Source organism: Rana temporaria, chromosome 2, assembly GCF_905171775.1.
Source record: "Rana temporaria chromosome 2, aRanTem1.1, whole genome shotgun sequence".
NCBI classification, from domain to species: Eukaryota; Metazoa; Chordata; class Amphibia; order Anura; family Ranidae; genus Rana; species Rana temporaria.
Window position 1 is genome coordinate 266300280 of NC_053490.1, and position 19432 is coordinate 266319711.

The window sequence follows — 19432 nt, forward strand, 5'->3', positions numbered from 1 at the left end:
ATTGAATGTACTGTATATTAATAGTATATTTATCTGCTTACACAATGTTTAGCTTTTAGATATTTGGCTGCAAAAATGCTTGAAGTTTAATACTATTGATTAGATGATTCATTTACAAAAGCGATGTTTATGGTAATAGAAATCACAGTGTAGGACAATGCTAAACTTTTGAGTCAAGTTGCGATCCCAAGAGGTACTATACAGTGAAACCTAGAATAAGTGTGCAGAAAAAGTACAGATATTCTGTGTATTGTCTGGGAACAAATATTGAACACACGTTCTCTTGTCACCTAATAACTGCCATGGATGCCGCCACTGTCTTTAACCCCGAGGTGGTAAATTGATTTACCCAAGCTGCATCTGTTTTCGTCTGTTACCTGATAACTCCTTAATGAGTCCTAACAGCTTATGTGAGCACAAAGCCATTAGCACTAATGGAGGGGGAGGACATTTGAAATGGCATGGGAAAGGCTAAAGATTACCAGTCGAGTTTTTGCAAATAGTACAGACTGCACATGGGAATAGCCTATAATGATCTTGTCTTGATATTTTGGACTAATGGGGCAAGTTAAATCTTTGCACGATGGTCACATTGAATATGAATGAGCTTTTAACCCATGCACATCTTTCATCAAACCTAGGTTTTACAATATGATGTACTGAAGTTTCAAAACACTTTACTAAAAGCAGTATAACATACATGTTATGCATATAGTCTAATAGAGAGATGGGTTATAGAGCAACAGTATATATGTATATAATGTGTTAGCACATATGTTTTAATGACAGAAAATGTCACTAAACCTCATGAACAAATGTTCTACTAGAATGAGCATTCGCACCAGGTAAACAATCATGCTTGAGTCTTTGGAACAGGGAGGGAGGATCTCTTAGGCATCAGAAAGTGATTAGTGATTGGCTGGCAAAGTCCATATTGAATGTAGGTTTCTTACCCAAAACAAGATAAGAGCCAATGTTGAAAGGCTTTGAGCTTGCTTCAAAAAGAGAACTTTGACATCAGTTTTTGAGATGTTTCTGAGATAATTCAGAATTCATTGGCTGGTGAATTGGACCTTACGGTGACTTCTGTCTGACCTGTATGTGACCCAGCAAATGTATTTTTTTTTTTGTATTTCCATAGACATTTATGTGAATGCAAAACCTGCTTGAAGATTACCTAAATTGCTGGGAGGGTGTCTATGTACATCCTACCGTGCATGAGCTGCCTGCGCGCCCCCTACGAGGCGGGCGTAGCTCGCTTTGTGATCAGCGCATCAATGAGACCCGGCTGATCACAGATCGGAGTTAGGGGGCGATTCTGGCCCCTTACCACGTGATCAGCTGTCAGCCATATACAGCTGATTACGTGGTGTAAATAGAGCCAGTAATCTGCTTTTTTTTTCTTCCTCACGCTGACAGTGTGAGGAGAAAAAAAAAGCCAATTTCTGTCTGGAGTAAACAGGACATCGGTCCCGCACACTCCAGACCCACTGCTGCTAAGCAGTGCCCACCAGTGCCACCTGCCAGTGCCCACCTGTGCCACCTAGCAGTGCTGATATGCACTGGTAAGCAGTGCCCACTAGTGGCACATATCAGTGCCCTTCAGTGCCACCTGTCAGTGATGCCTATTAGTGCCGTTCAGTGCCACCTATCATTGCCCATCAGTCCGACCGATCAGTGCAGCCTCATCAGCAACTATCAGTGCTGCCCATCAATGCCAGTCAATGCAGCCTCATCAGCGCACATCAATGAAGGAGGAAAATTACCCTTTTTTTTACTAAACTTTGAAAATAGATTTATTTTTTCGGAAAATTTGCAGTATTTCTTTGTTTAGCAAAAAATAAAAACAAACCCCAGTAGTGATTAAATGCCACCAAAAGAAAGCTCTATTTGTTTTTTAAAAAAATTATAAAAATGTCATACAGTGTAGCATGACGGCATAATTGTCATTCAAACAGTGACAGCGCTGAAAGCTGAAAATTGGCCTGGGCAGGAAGGGGGTTATTGGCCTGGGCAGTAAGCGGATAATGAGGTCATAGTTGAAAGGCACTACCATGATATCAGTTAGGTTGCTTTCACACTGAAAGCGCCAGCCATTCGCGCTAAAGCGCTGCTCGTTTTAGCTACACTTTTGTGCCACTTTAAGGCCGCTAGCGGGGGTTAAAAACTCCAGTTTTGCGGCAAGCTTTTAAAGCGCTGCCCATTCATTCCAATGGGAAGGGCATTTTGGGACCGCTAAATACAGCTCTCCCAACCCGTCCCAAAGATGCTGCTTGCAGGAATTTTCGGAACGTCCCGCAAGTGCACTTCCCCAGTGGGAAAAGACACACTGGAATGAATAGGAGGTGGTTTTTAGGCTCTTTGCGGAGGCTATACAGTGTGGCAAATAAGTATTTAGTCAGCCACAAACTGTGCAAGTTCTCCCACTTAAAAAGATGAGAGAGGCCTGTAATTGTCATCATAGTTATACCTCAACTATGAGAGACGGAATGTGTAAACAAATCCAGACAATCACATTGTCTGATTAGGAAATAATTTATTTGCAAATTATGGTGGAAAATAAGTATTTGGTCAATATCAAAAGTTCATCTCAATACTTTGTTATATATCCTTTGTTGGCAGTGACAGAGGTCAAACGTCTTCACAAGGTTGTCACACACTGTTGCTGGTATGTTGGCCCATTCCTCCATGCAGAGCTCTTCTAGAGCAGTGATGTTTTGGGGCTGTCGCTGGGCAACACGGACTTTCAACTCCCTCCAAAGGTTTTCTATGGGGTTGAGATCTGGAGACTGGCTAGGCCACTCCAGGACCTTGAAATGCTTCTTACGAAGCCACTCCTTCGTTGCCTAGGCGGTGTGTTTGTCATCATTATCATGCTGAAAGACCCAGCCACGTTTCCTCTTCAATGCCCTTGCTGATGGAAGGAGGTTTGGACTCAAAATCTCACGATACATGGCCCCATTCATTATTTCATGTACACGGATCAGTCATCCTGTTCCCTTTGCAGAGAAACAGCCCCAACCATGATCGATGGAATGCTGCTTGAACATCTCTCTACACAGCAGCTATCCAGTTCACTGTATCCTCAGAAACAGCTTTGGCAGTCATACCTGGACCTTGAAAGACCAAAGTTTGCAGGTTTAGTCTAGAATTTGACCTTCAAGCACTGGGCTCTGCATCGTCAAGCTTTCTAGACCTTTGTTTACTGTGTTAGTTGGCTGCAGAATGCTCTCTACATAGAGCTGTGGCTCTCTGAAGACTCATGCAGTGAGTAAGGACATCCAGCCTGAAGTAGATGAGCATATAAAAGCCCTGCTCAATGTTGGGCTTGCCTAAAATGTGACCCTCAAACTTTTGGCTTGGCATTGCAGTTCCTTTCAGGCCCCTGTGTACAGTGTTGGGTAGCTGCAGAGTGCTCTCTATGTTCAGAGCTGTGGTATGACCAAGTCTCTAAAGACTCAAGGCCAACTGGACTAAAGTACTGGGGGCTAGCTGGTTGGTTGCAATTTTAAAGTTCTCCCCACCAACAACTAACCCCGGTAATGGTTGGAGCTTAACCACTTCCGGTCCAGCCTCTGTAAATATTTTTCAGATAGCTGCCATAACCCTGGTATATTTTTCAGATAAAAGTGGTCTTGGAGATGGAAGAGGTGCCCCCCCTCCCACCACTTCCTGGTCGTTTTAACCATTTACCAGAGACGTCAGTATTGGCAAAAATGATCCGATGTGCTGGAAAGATGGCCGGAAAGTCAAGTGATGGCAAGATGGCACCCACTCGACTATATGCCCTGGGAGGTCCAGAGCAATGTCAAACGTCACTTCCATCCTCCTGTCTTTTTGACCCCAGATCTCACATTAAAAAGACTGTGTCCTGCTTATTTCTATTATAAGGGATGTTTACATTCCTTGTAATAGGAATAACAGTGATCAAAAACATCTTTTTTAAAGGGTCAGTGTAAAAATAAAAATAAGATTTTGTTTTAAAGTGCACCGCCCCTCCAACCTCGCACGTAGAAGCGAACGCATACGCAAGTCACGCCCACATATGTAAAGGGTGTTCAAACCACACGTGTGGTATCGCCGCGAACATTAGAGTGAGAGTAAATAATTCTAGTGCTAGATCTCCTCTGTAACTTTTAACAGGTAACCTGTAAAAATAAAATTAAGCGTCACCTATAGAGATTTTTAAGTATCGAAGTTTGTCGTGGTTCCACGAGCGTGTGCAATTTTCAAACGGGACATGTTGGGTATCAATTTACTTGGCATAACATCATCTTTTACATTATACAAAAAAATTGGACTAACTTTACGGTTTTCTTATTTTTTCAATTAAAACATTTTTTTTCTCCCCACAAAAATTGCGTTTGTAAGACCGCTGCACAAATACACTGTGACATAAAGTATTGCAACAAACTCCATTTTATTCTCTAGGGTCTCTGGGGTTCGAAGTACTTTTTTTTTAGAAAAAAATACTGTAAACAAAAAATGTCATTCAGCCTTAAGAAAAGATCCACCTTGTGTGTATCATTCGGTCTCTGTTTCTATTCAACTGCATGCCTACATTGATTTGGGCACCTGCTTGGGTTTGTGAGTACAGGAGGATATGCCTTATTTTGGTTCTAGTTGTTTTCCCACTATGCAGTACAACATGTATTTTTAAACACATACAGGACCGACTCGCAGTGAGTGACCTCAGTCCATACGCCTCCTTTATTGATAGAGACAAATTCTTGGTATTTCCAGAAGGAACATTAACCTGCAACATAGTGTAATTTGTTCAGTGTTGTCACATGAAAATATATAATAAAATATTTACAAAAATGTGAGGGATGCACTCACTTTTGTGGGATGCTTATTACTGTTGGGTCCTCCTTATTGCAGTCATTGTAGCTGCCCAATCTGATGCTGAAACCTCCCACATGTCTAATGCCGCGTACACACGATCGGTCAAACCGATGAGAACGGTCTGATGGACAGTTTTCATCGGACCAAACCGATCGTGTGTGGGCCCCATCGGTTATTCATCCATAGGTTAAAAAAAAGCAATCTTGTTTTAAATTTAACCAATGGATACCTAACCGATAGAAAAAAAAACGATCATTTGTAGGCACATCCATCGGTTAAAAATCCATGCATGCTCAGAATCAAGTCGACGCATGCTTGGAGACATTGAACTTCGTTTTTTTCAGCACGTTGTTGTGTTTTACGTCACCGCGTTCTGACACAATCGTTTTTATAACCGATGGTGTGTAGGCACGACTGACCATTAGTCAGCTTTATCGGTTAACCGATGAAAACGGTCCATCAGACTGTTTTCATCGGATGGACCGATCGTGTGTACAGTTTTCACAGCCTTCTCCTGAAGGGCCTGTATTTCAACAAGTTCCATATGGCTCAGATTTTCTTAGAGTCTCCGCTACTCTGATACAGTGTGTTCTACCCTGCAATTGGAGAATCAGCCTGCTTTTCCAGGCATAGGTTTTTTCAAAGCTGTTGCTGCAAAGACATTCTGAATGCACTTAGTATATAAAACATTCCTCTATAAGGAATCATTGCTCCCTCCTGACAATACAGTGGGGATCGAAAGTTTGGGCACCCCAGGTAAAAATGTGTATTAATGTGCGTAATGAAGCCAAGGAAAGATGGAAAAATCTCCAAAAGGCATCTAATTACAGATTAGACATTCTTATAATATGTCAAAAAAAGTTAGATTTTATTTCCATCATTTACACTTTCAAAATGACAGAAAACAAAAAAATGGCGTCTGCAAAAGTTTGGGCACCCTGCAGAATTTATAGCATGCACTGCCCCCTTCACAAAGCTGAGACCTGCCAGTGTCATGGATTGTTCTCAATCATCGTCTGGGAAGACCAGGTGATGTCAATCTCAAAGGTTTTAAATGCCCAGACTCATCTGACCTTGCCCCAACAATCAGCACCATGGGTTCTTCTAAGCAGTTGTCTAGGAAACTGAAAATAGTTGGCTATAAGGCCCCGTACACACGACCGGATCTGTCCGCTGAAACTGGTCCGACGGACCAGTTTCAGCGGACAGATCCGGTCATGTGTAGGCCCGACCGGACAATTGTCCGGCGGATCGGACAGTTTCCAGCGGACAAAAATTTCTTAGCATGCTAAGAAATCTGTCCGCTGGAAACCTGTCCGTCGGACGTGTTCGTTCGTCTGTACAGACTCACCGGACACGTCCGACCGACGGCCTTTCCTCGCATACGTCGTACTGATTTGACGCATGCGTGGAAGCTTTGAACTTCCAGGGCCGCCCACATCGCCGCTGCGGCGACAGCGCGGCCACGTCCCCGCGTATTGTTTACGCGCGGATTTCTGTCTGATGGTGTGTACAACCATCAGACAGAAATCTCCGGGCGGACATGTCCGCTGCAAATGGTCCGGTGGACCGTTTTCAGCGGACTGTCCGTCCGTGTGTACGAGGCCTAAGAAGATAGCAAAGCGTTTTCAGATGTCAATATCCTCTGTTCGGAATGTAATTAAGAAATGGCAGTCATCAGGAACAGTGGAAGTTAAAGCAAGATCTGGAAAACCAAGAAAAATATCAGACAGAACAGCTCGCAGGATTGTGAGAAAAGCAATTCAAAACCCACGTTTGACTGCACGATCCCTCCAGAAAGATCTGGCAGACACGAGTTGTTTTACAGATACGCCGTCGTAGGTCTGCGTTGCGCCGTCGTATCTATGCGCCTGATTCTTAGAATCAGTTACGCATAGATATCTGTTAGATCCGACAGGCGTAAGTCTCTTACGCCGTCGGATCGTAACTGCATTTTTACGCTGGCCGCTAGGTGGCGCTTCTGTCGAATTCCGTGTCGAGTATGCAAATTAGCTAGATACGCGAATTCCCGGCTTTTCCCGGCGTATAGTTACCCCTGCTATATGGTGGCATAAGTGCGGCGTAACAATGTTAAGTATGGCCGTCGTTCCCGTGTCAAAATTTGAAAAAGTTATTTGCGTAAGTCGTCCATGAATGGGGCTGGACGTCATTTACGTTCACGTCGAAACCAATGACGTCCTTGTGGCGTACTTTGGAGCAATGCACACTGGGAAATTCCACGGACAGCGCATGCGCCGTTCGGGAAAAACGTCAATCACGTCGGGTCACAGTACATTTACATAAAACACCCTCCCCTGATCCAAATTTTAATTAGACGGGATTACGCCGGCCGATTTACGCTACGCCGCCGCAACTTACGGAGCAAGTGCTTTGAGAATACAGCACTTGCCCGTCTAAGTTACGGAGGCATAACGTAAATCGAATACGTTACGCCGCCACAAGGATACACGGTTTTATGTGAATCTAGCCCATGGTCTTCATGGAAGAGTCATCAGAAGAAAACCTCTTCTACGTCCTCACCACAAAAATCAGCGTTTGAACTTTGCAAATGAACATATAGACAAGCCTGATGCATTTTGGAAACAAGTTTTGTGGACCGATGAGGTTAAAATAGAACATTTTGGCTGGAATGAGCAAAGGCACGTTTGGAGAAGAAAGGAGGTCTTATGCTAGAGTTATTGCTCTTGCTCTTACGTTCACGACAATACCTCACATGTGTGGTTCGATTGCCGTTTACATATGCGTGCGGAAGAAACGTATGCATTCGCGTTTGCGCATAAGCACGGTGGGATGGAGGCGCTTAAATTTTTTTAAATTTATTTATGTTTTACAAATATATTTTTTTTACACTTTTTTTTGCTACTAACATCCCTTGTGATAGCATGGGCTGTGACAGGTCCTCTGTATAGAGAGATTTGGGGTCTATTAAACACCATATCTCTCTTCTGGCCTCCCATGCAGCCAATCAGACACAGATTGGTCTGATCTGCTACTTACCTGTCCGTTGCTGGCCAGGTAAACAAAGGGGCGGTACCGGAAGTGACAAACTGCTTGTCGCTCCTGGTTTCCAGGGTTACAGAGAGAGGGGAGCAATGTCAGTTCCAATGTCATAGAATCGCCAGCTTAAAAGATGAATACTGGGATGATGCCTGTAGGTGCAGAAATCATCCCGCTATAACCAATGAAATTGGAGGATGTCTATGTATGCCCTCCCGGCGGGAAGTTGTTAAGATAAAAATTGTGTGGGGGGGGGAGAGGTTCAGATGGCCCTGTTTGTGAAATTTTTATAATTTTATTCATACAAATAGAGCTTTCTTTTGGTGGTATTTAATTACTGCTGGGTTTTATATTTAAAAAAAAAAGACCAAAAATCTTGAAAAATAAATACAAAATTTACTGACAGGAACTAAGAAAAAAGTAACTAAGTAATTTTTCTCCTTCACTGATGTGCACTGATGAGACTGCACTGATGGGCACTGATGAGGTGGCACCAATGAGGAGGCACTAATATGCCACACTTATTGGCACTGATCAGGGCCCTGATATGTGGCACTGATGAGCGCTGATAGGTTGCACTGGTGAGCACTGATAGGCAGAACAGATAGGCAGCACTGATGGGCAGCAATTATGGGCACTGGTGGGCAGCAATGATGGGAAGCACTGATAGGTGGCACTAATAGCCAGCACTGACTGGCATCACTAATGGCCACTGATTGCTGGCACTGGTGGGCACTGATTGCTGGCACTGGTGCCGGTTTATTGTATTTAGGGCACTGATGATCAGTGCCCTGATTACATGTCTCGATGTACCCTGCGAGGAGATGCTGCTGATCGTCATCAGAGATGAGAGCCAAATACCGGCATTTCCCTGTTTACATGCGACCGGCTGTGATTGGACACAGCCGATAACATGGCTAAAGAGCTTTGGCTCCTTACAGAGATTATGGCCGTGCCATGTCCTAGCAACTTAGCGTGATAGCCACGCTGCATGCCCCCACGGGAGCACGAGAGAGGCCATTCTGGGACGACGCCCCTCTGTCATTTGACGGTGGGCGGGCAGCAAACTGTCAAAGTGTGCTTGATAGGATTTTGAGGTCATCTGTCTGAAAGTAGTTAAAAAAAACAATTGATCTGTTAGAGCTGTAAGGATTCGAAGCACACTGCCAAATTCTTGAAGTGATAGGTCAAAATTAGAAATGGTTATGGACTGGCCTATTTAAAGCTCTGTATTTGAATCCCAATAAAATGTTTTGAAGGTTTTTGAAACAGATCACATAAGGAAACCCACAAACTTCTTAAAGCAGATGTCAGAGAGTGATGGGCAATTATTGAAAATGTCTTTAAGAAATCACTTCTGCTAAAGGGGCTAATTCCAACTTCTGAGGCCAATGGTGTATTCCCTTCCGCAGTATGTCATTACATCTATTGATAGTTTTATTGAATAAATGAATAGAAGGGCACATTTCCTTGCGTTTTTATTAAAGTATACCACCTGTAGGCACTGTTTAAATAAAGATCTAATATTTGCCTGTGCAAATAAGTTGAAAAATTACAATATTTTCGATGGTGTTCTTACTTTTTTACATGGTTGTATACAGTATATTTCCCTTTACTAACTGAGTTGATGACGACATTATCGCCGGGATGGCTGAATGGGTTTAACAGAGACAACAAGAAAAATTCTTCTTTAGTAAAGTGGGAAAAGGACAGACCCTTCTTCAGATTTGTATTGCAGTTTTGGCCTGCACTGGAAGTTTTCTCGTAATCTTCAGTGGGACACAAATGGAGGTTAAATCTCAGCAAGAAGATTTCATACAGCAGTAAAAACCTGACAAAAATGTTGGCTGGAGTTACCTGTTTAGCATTAAAACACCATAATTTATAAATGTGTGGTCAGCCAAAATGCACTAAACTTTTGAACCATATGGTACCTTTTCACATGGGCCTGGAGTTCTGCATTTAACCGCGTAACATGTTATTGTTCACAAAGAAGTAAGCTTAAACCTATACAGTATATGCAAATAAGTTTTTCATTAACTTTTACTAGTCAGAATGTTTTCACTTTAGTCATGATAGAGGTCTATTAACTATTAGTTATTTGTGACTGGCTCTGAATTATAGCGTGCATAAAACTCCAGGTTTGGAAGGCTTTTGGATTTCACCACTTCTCTCAGATTGTCACTATCCAGCAGGTTAAAATACTTACATTTGTCTCTACTGTACCTCTAGATGGATGTTTCTGTCCTGAGTATATGTCAGAGGATCTCTCCGTAGATGGAATTTTTTTTTACGTGAAACACAGAAAAAGATTAAAAAAGAGAAGTGTTTAATAATTGTATACTTATATTCTAAACCAAATTACCTCCACCAATTTTTTTATGGTGGATTCTACTATACATTTCACAGAGACATAAGCCTAAAAAAGTCTGTAATACAATTACTGTGTATATGACAAAGAAAACGTATGAACTGATTTTTCTAGTGTATTTTTTTATTAAAATAGTGTATGTGCTACAAAATGTATACAGGTACTCCTCACTTTAACGTCCAGGTTCCGTTCCAATGACCAGGTCGTTAAACAAATTGGTTGGTAAACAAGAAGCCACAAGAAATCAATATTTTACTCATTCTTAACTACTGTACTGTATTGTGAAAAAAACGGTCTAAACACAAAACTCAAGCTCAATAACCTTTTAATTGGCATAAGTACAGAACACAAACGAAAAGTCTGTATTGTACTGTACTGTACAATACAATGATGTATAGCGCGTTGTTCGGGTGGGTTGAGCTGGTCGTAAGTCTAAGTGGTCGTTAAACAGGTAAGTTGTTAAATGAGGAGTATCTGTACTGCAGGTATACTTCAGTTTAGGTATTTACTGAGATAGAGCTCTTAATTTTACATTTTTACAATTGCATGATTGGTGCTCTTTAAGCGCTTCAACCCAGGAGATACTAAACCACAAACCAGTGTTTCCAAGAAGTGAGAAATTGATGCCAGTTACAGCCCAAATTAATGGGAAGAAATCTATAAATTATTACCAAATCCCTTTCTACATGTATATACTCGTATTTCTGAAATCAGCACATTAAAAAAGACAACCGTGTAAAGGTAATTGGATAAATTATTGATATAAAGAAGAGTGGGTGTTATATTTGTGTAAATCAATCATGTATACAGGAAGCAAGTTTTGTGCTTAAAGGTTCAGTTCACTATAAGTAAAGTTTTTGTTTTTGATAGATGCTGGAACGTCAAGGTGTCAAGCATTTTGATGCATTTCCAGCACAAGCAAAATGTAGGGATAATTAGCAAATTGGAAATGGATAGAAATAAGAACATGCTTTTGAAATAGAGTAGACAATAGCTCATTCGCTAGTGACAATTTTTTCCTCCTTGACTATTCTGTTTTGGTGCAATAATGCATGTAATGTCACCCACTAACATGCATTGTCTTAGAGGAACCTATTAATTTGTAGGAACTGCCAGCACACAACAAGCCTAACATTGAACTGCCCCATTTTTGGGGGAAAAAGTACACCACAACTTATAGTAGTGCATTATTGTATGTTATACTGTTCTGCAACACAGGTTTTGGAGGAGCACTGCTTTAATAAGGTGGCATTTAAAATGAATGGCACCACAAAGCACAAGCCTGCAGCCCCTGTGTTGTGGTATCGCTTGTTTGAACATGCACATTACCTCAACGCATGAAAGTGAAGGTGGCCTTATTTTTGCCACACAGTCAGTGAGACAGGAAGTATGGTAAAATCTCCCCAGATAGGATTTATACTTAAAAAATCTGACAGAGGTTTTCAATTTTCCTCATTCTAAATTAAAAGTTTTGGTTGAAGTTACACTACAGCTTGGGTAATTATACACTCGCCAGCCACTTTATTAGGTACACCTTGCTACTATTTAAGTATTTCACCTGTATCTGTAAGCACAATTTAAATAAATATCTAATATTTGCCTGTTCAGAAATGTTGAAAAAGTTAACATTTTCGATGGTGTATTCTTACTTTTTCCCATGATTCCCATACAATCACCGGCCACTTTTTTATACACACCTTGTTAGTAGCAGGTTGGATCCCCCTTTGCCTTCAGAACTTAATTATGCCTTAATTATTTGTGGCACAGAAATTTTGGTCCATATTGACATGATAGCATAATGCAGTTGCTTCAGATTTGTCAGCTGCACATCCCCGTTCCACCACATTCCAAAGGTGCTCTATTGGATTGAGATCTGGTGACTGTGGAGGCCATTAAATTACAGTGAACTCATTATCATGTTCCAGAAACCAGTGGTGAGATGATTTGAGCTTTGTGACACGGTGCATTATCCTGCTGGAAGTAGACATCAAAAGATGGGTACACTGTAGTCATAAAGGGATGGACATGGTCAGCAACAATACTTACGGTAGGTAGGCTGTGGCGTTTAAATGATATTCAATTGGTACTAAGGGGCCGAATGTGTGCCAAGAAAATATCCCCCACACCATAATGCCACCTACACCAGCCTAAACCATTGATACAAGGCAGGATGCATCCATGCTTTTATGTTTACGCCAAACTCTGACCCTACCATCTGAATGTCACAGCTGAAATCGAGACTCATCGGACCAGGCAATATTTTTCCATTCTTTTGTTGTCCAATTTGGTGAATTGTAGCCTCAGTTTCCTGTTCTTATCTGACAGGAGTGGCACCCAGTGTGGTCTTCTGCTGCTGTAGCCCATTTGCTTCAGGCTGGGTTCACACTATACTACACGACAGCAGTACGACTTTCATCCTACTTTGCTCTGCGACATCGGTCCTACATTGGTCCTACATCCATCCGACTTTCATGAACAGGATACTACTTTGATCCGACTTTGTGATAGTCTGACTTATTCTTTGACCAATCAAAACAATCCCAGCGTCAGATAAATTCCTTTTACTGCTGCTGTAATCAAATGTCGGATGTCAAAAGTCGGATGGTAAGGACAAGGCTCCTACTTTGGTCCGACTTCAATGATATTCAATGGGCTGAAGTAGGATCAAAGTCAGATCAAAGTAGTACAGGGAGGTTTTTCAAAGTCGGACCGACTTGTGCCAGATCAGTTAAGACGGCTCCCATAGGGAAACATTGATTTTCACACGTCATGCGACATGAGCTCCCAATGTCGGAGCGTTTGTCGGACAAGTGTGAACTTGGCCTCAAGGTTCAATGTGTTGTGCATTCAGAGATGTTATTCTGCATATGTTGGTTGTACCAAGTGGTTATTTATGTTACTGTTGCCTTTCTATCATCTGTCCATTCTCCTCTGGCCATCAACAAGGCATTTTTGTCCACACAACTACTGCTCACTGCATATTTTCTTTTTCGGACCATTCTCTGTAAACTCTAGAGATGGTTGTGAGTGAAAATCCCAGGAGATCAGCAGTTTTTGAAATACTCAGACCAGCCTGTCTGGCACTAACAACTATGTCACGTTCAAAGTCACTTAAATCCCCTTTCTTCCCCATTCTGATGCTCGGTTTGAACTTCAGCAAGTTGTCTTCACCATGTCTAGATGCCTAAATGCATTAAGTTGCTGCCATGTAATTTGCTGATTAGCCATTTGTGTTACCAAGCAATTGAACAGGTGTACCTAATAAAGTGGCCAGTGAGTGTATCTTTCTTACTTGAGTTTCCATGTCTGCTAATCTGTTACAGCCTTTATGAGTGGGTCACACTCTTCTTGTTATATTTTACTATTATTATTTTTTAGAAAATGCTTTTGAAAAAGTAGGAATACCCAAAGAATGGTGTGAACACTCAGCACATGGCTGACAATGTCAGGAACTAGTAGCCCCTGCCCCTGGTGTCTTCAAGAGGTAGAAGAAGCTGGAAGATGACTGCTTTCACCAAACTCCATATTTTACTAAATTTTCACTTTTAGCTAGACCCTCTAAAATATTGCACAAAATAGTTTTTAAACCTAAGAAAATAAGTATAACACACTGTATAACCAACTAAGCGTTCGTTAGACCTTAATCATTTTGTTAGGTGTCCAAACACACAAAAAAAAAATACCAAAACATGAAAAAAAAAAAAAACAGCTTTTGTGTTCCATTTAATGGTGCAGTAAAAGGGGAGTGAGCATAATTAAGTTTTAATATGTTTTTCATACTATATAAGGGGCATGACATGCCCTGCCATACAGGTAGGAACATTTATGTTTTGTCCCTGAGCTGTTTTTCAATGTAGTATTGTCAATCTAGTTTTATTATGTGCAGTTTAATAAGTGAATTGAATCTTATAACTGTGTTAGGACATGTCAGACATGCATTAATTATATAATCATTTAAGCATTCTGGGTATTGTAATGTTTGTCTGCACGATTTAATATATGCTTGCTACCACCTTACCTGTAGAACATGATATAATATTGGACTAAAAGGACACGATTGGGAGTAATTTGCAAAGAAGATACTCTGAGTACAGGATGGAGAAGGGTTAACTTGGCTTCCTGACTTTATGTTGCCGTCAATACAAAGTGGCGCCGAATTCTGTTGACCCTTCTGAGGCTTTCCTGACAATACACTAACAGACTTTGTGCAAGTCGTTTCCTATGAATTATTAAAACAAACGTTTGGCTGCTAATTGATGAACACTAATGTGTTTTCTAATCACTGCAGTTTGAGTTTTTAGCACTAAACAAAACAGTTACGATTGATCTGTGGCTTGGTCCTGGTTGCAGACGCCTGCAATCTCAGCCTTGCTCTTAAATGTTCATAGACGCCATGTAGCCCCAGGTCACATGGGATTGTGGGTCTGTCCTCTTCCTTTTTCTTCCATCTCCAAATTTAGTTACTTTGACTCTGAAGTCATTGGCAATTTAAGCCAATTCAGCTATTATCCATGCTCTAAATTGTCATCCCTTTAAAGTTCTCTAACAGACACACATACAATTATCAATTTTTTATGTTTTTGTTTTTTTAATTGCCTTACAATAAATTGGAGCAAATCTCCAGTCATTAACTAAATAGTTTTAAAACTGATGAATGCTGGGTTCAATAAAACAATTAAGGGACAGAAAAAGGACAGTTATATTTTAGTTTTTAGATGTGTGCAGAATTGCCTTATAATATTTTTCTTATCATTATGTATATAGTAAGGATTAGCTAGATTAAAGAGTAGACAAAAGATTGTAGAGATTAAAAGCCATTTATTTAAAGCTATTTGGTATATTACTTTTTGGCACCAGGAATTTAAAGCTGATAGTGTTTGGTTCTTAAAAGAAATGCTGACTCCCATCCTTGAGCTCTTACACTTAGTGGTTGTAAAGGCAGAAGGTTTTTATCTTAATCCATTTTATGCATTTAGATTTAGAAAAAAAAGCCTTCTGTGTGCAGCAGCACCCCTTTTACTTACCTGAGCCCCTCTTGATCCAGCGATGTCCACTAGTGCCTCGGCTGTCCGGGACTCTCACTCCTGATTGGCTGAGACACAGCACCGACACCATTGGCTCCCACTGCGGTCAATCAAAGTCAGTTAGCCAATGAGGAGAGTGAGGGGGCGGGGCAGAACTACAGCTCTTTGAATTGATACATGGAGCTGCTGCTCAGCTCGGGTGCCCTCCTAGCAAGCTGCTTGCTGTGGGGGCACTCAGCAGATGGGAAGGGCCAGGAGCAGCAAAGAGGGACCAGAGAAAAGGAAAATCTGGGCTGCTCTGTGCAAAACCACTGCACAGAGCAGGTAAGTATAATATGTTTGGTATTTTTAAAGGGGGGGAGAGACTTTACAACCACCTAACTCCCTTACCCAAACCCTCAAACACTTATGCCTCGACTTAGTTCTGCAACTCAATCCTTAAAGCAACCATGTAACTATCCTCAAATAACAATTATATCCCTAAAGTCTCATTTGCATTATGTTAAAGGGGTTGTAAAGGTAAAAAAAAATCCCTAAATAGTTTCCTTTACCTTAGTGCAGTCCTCCTTTACTTACCTCATCCTTCAATTTTGCTTTTAAATGTCCTTATTTCTTCTGAGAAATCCTCACTTCCTGTTCTTCTGTCTGTAACTCCACACAGTAATTGCAAGGCTTTCTCCCTGGTGTGGAGAAAGCCTCTTGAGGGGGAGGGGGCGAGCTGGAGTGTCAGGACACTCTCTACTTTGCAGATAGAGAAAAGAGCTGTGTGTTAGTGGGCATCCTGACACTCCTGCTTGCCCCCTCAAGAGGCTTTCTCCACACCAGGGAGAAAGCCTCACATTATGGTGTGTAGTTACAGACAGAAGAACAGGAAGTGAGGATTTCTCAGAAGAAATAAGGACATTTAAAAGCAAAATTAAAGGATGAGGTAAGTGAAGGAGGACTGCACTTTAGGAAGCTATTTAGGGGAAACAAATTACCTTTACAACCCCTTTAACCAGTTCCCTTCCGAGCCATAATAATATGACGTTGGCAGGAACTGTCCGTCCTTCAGAGTGGACGTGATATGATGTCCTGTGCATCACGGCCGCTAGGGGGCGCGCGAGGCAAAGCTTGCGACCCGGTGCGTGTGCCCGGTGGTCGCAATGTCCGCTGGGCACCTGCGATTGCCGGCAAACACGGCAGGCGTGTGGATCTGTGTGTGTGTAAACACACAGATCCATCTCCTGTCAGAGGTGAGGTCTCCGGTCTCCTCCCTGTGAGTCCCCCTGCCCTTACAGTTAGAAATCACTCCCAGGGAACATATTAACCCCTTCAGTTAACCCCTTCCCTGCCAGTCACATTTACACAGTAATCAGTGCAGTTTTATAGCACTAATCGCTGTATAAATGTGAATGGTCCCAAAAACGTGTCAAAAGTGTCCGATATGTCCACCGCAATGTCACGGTCACAATAAAAATCGCAGATCGCCGACATTACTAGTAAAAAAAGTAAAATAAATAAAAATGCCATAAATCTATCCCCTATTTTGTAGATGCGATAACTTTTGCGCAAACCAACCAATATACTCTTATTGCGATTTTTTTTTGCCAAAAATATGTAGAAGAATATGTATTGGTCTAAACTGAGGACATTTTTTTTTTTTTTAAATGTTGATATTTATTAAATCAAAAAGTAAAAAATATGGTGTTTTTTTTTTTCAAAATTAGCTTTTCTTTTGTTTATAGTGCAAAAAATAAAAACGCAAACGAAAGCTCTATTTGTGGGGGGAAAAACATAAAGATTTAATTTGGGTACAGTGTTGCATGACCACGCAATTGTCATTCAAATTGCAACAGCGCTGAAAACTAAAAATTGGTCTGGGCAGGAAGGGGGTGAAAATGCCCTTTATGGAAGTGGTTAAGGCAGCCCATTTTTGGCAAACATTTGTTGCAGCATGTTGTATTTACCCCAAATGGAAAATCACATGTACAGTGCTGTACTAAAAAAAGTTAAGGTGAATTTATGTAGGAAAGAAAATATAATTCTAAATGCATGCTATATACAATGTTTTATGTGAAGGCTTTGATGACATTGCAATTTTACCCTGTAACACTAAACCAATGGTACTGGCATCTAAATTTACTCTTGTGCCCCCCAAATTGCTTTGCCTTTTTAGATCGTTCTTTAAAAACACAAGATACAGGTCTTAGAGAGGTCACTTCTCGAATATTAGTAAGTGATGAAATGATGTGATAAAGTGCTGAAATATACAATATACATCATCATTTATGAGAGGTTATAATGTAAAGGCTCAACCTAGTGGGAAATGTAGTCTTTTGGATTTGTACAATGTTGTACTGGTAAGGACAATTGTGCATCTGGACATGATTAGAATGTGTTTCTGCACATTCAGTCAACTGGAGGTAAAGTTTATTTATTTCAGTAAGCACATATTTTGAACTATAATTGCAATGCTTGCTTTAAAGAGATACTAAAGTAAACTATTTTTGTTGTTATCAATAACAAACATGTTATACTTACCTGCTCTGTACAGTGGTTTTGCACAGAACATCCCATATCCTCCACTTCTTGGGTCCCTCTTCGGCTCACCTTGCCCCTAATTCCTGCTGAGTGCCCCCACAGCAAGCAAATTGCTATGGGGACACCCATGCCACAGCTCTGTGTGTCCATTCAGACACAGACCTGCAACTAGGCCCCAGGAGCCAATGGCGCTCCACTGCTGTCTCGGCCAATGAAGAGGAAGAGTCACAGCCAAGCTCTCTCCTGCAACATCACTGGATAGAGATTGCCTCAGGTAAGTATTAGGGGGGTTACTGCACACAGACCTTCTGAATTTACAACCATTTTAAGACTCCCCTCAGTTATTTTCTCACTGCCAGTGATCCCATGCTGCTCCTGCCTCTGATTCAGCAAGCATTGGAATCCAATCTGTCACTTGTGTCGGTTGCTAGGGAGAGCAGAGATGTCACCCCCTTCATGTGACAGTGCTGTCACTAGTAGGAGGTCAGATGCTCCCCCATACCTTGAAGTACTGGAGTGGCAATGGATTGTTTATAATGTCAGTATAACTAGGGTTGTGGGGAAGGGGGGGGGGGATTTATTGTCAGGACATACTTTTATTGGCCAGTGAAAAGTGGCAACATAGTCTCATCAATGAAATGCAACGTATACATGATGAATGGGACAGAGGATACTGGCCTTGTGGTTATGCTACCATGGTTTTCCCCCTCCTACCTCATATGGAGTGTGGTGGAGTGATGGGGAAACAATAAGCTGCTTATCGTTACCTGTAGGGTGCAGAAATGTTTTGTTGTGTAATTTTTTTTTTTTATATCCCTGATATGGAGTAATGCCCTGCCGAAGCCCCTGGTTCCCTCTTTGTCCCTCCTCTTCAGACTGTGATGCTCTTCCAGCACTTCAATTTAGGTCCGTCTAGCCCCTAAATGGTAAAGAATATGAATACTTTGAAGATTATGTCATTTAATGTTAGGGGACTAAATATCCCCAAAAAGCGTCGAATGCTAGTACAGGACCTCAAGCGATATCAGATGGAAATTGCATTTATCCAAGAAACTCACTTTAAGGGAAAAAATTTGTTTTTGCTTAAGAGCGGAGACTATTCAACGGTATACCACACAACTAATTTAGAAGCTAAGACCAAAGGGGTATCTATTATGATCTCCAATAAGATAGCGTGGGATTACAGGGAGACTTTGGCAGATGCAGGAGGAAGATACCTGTTTATCAAAGGGATAATCGGAGGGGTCATAACAACACTGTCAACTTATTATGCCCCGAATGTTCAACAAGATATTTAAAAAAAAAATGTTAGGTAAACTCATGGAGTTTTCGGAGGGGCACCTAATTTTGGGGGGAGATGCGAATGCGCCACTGATACCTAGTGAGGACACCATCAATATTACCTAAAGTAAGAAAAGGAATTTCAAGGTCTCTGTTGGAAGCAAAGGTAGTAGATATATGGAGGTTACAATACCCGAAGGAAAAAGACTTCTTTTATTTTTCCAACCCTCATAGGTTATACTCACGAATTTATATCTTTTTAGTTCCACATAAACAACTACATTCGGTTAAAGAAACCTCAATCGGTACAATCACTTGGTCTGACCATGCACCGATTTTTTTAAAATACAAATTAGTAGAGAGGAAAAGC

General features: G+C 41.3%; 1 protein-coding gene across 5 annotated transcripts in view; it reads left to right on the forward strand.

Moving 5' to 3' along the window:
- BCAS3 (BCAS3 microtubule associated cell migration factor) overlaps window positions 1–19432 on the forward strand; it is a 1469256-nt gene that overhangs the window by 309120 nt on the left and 1140704 nt on the right. The window lies entirely within an intron of this gene.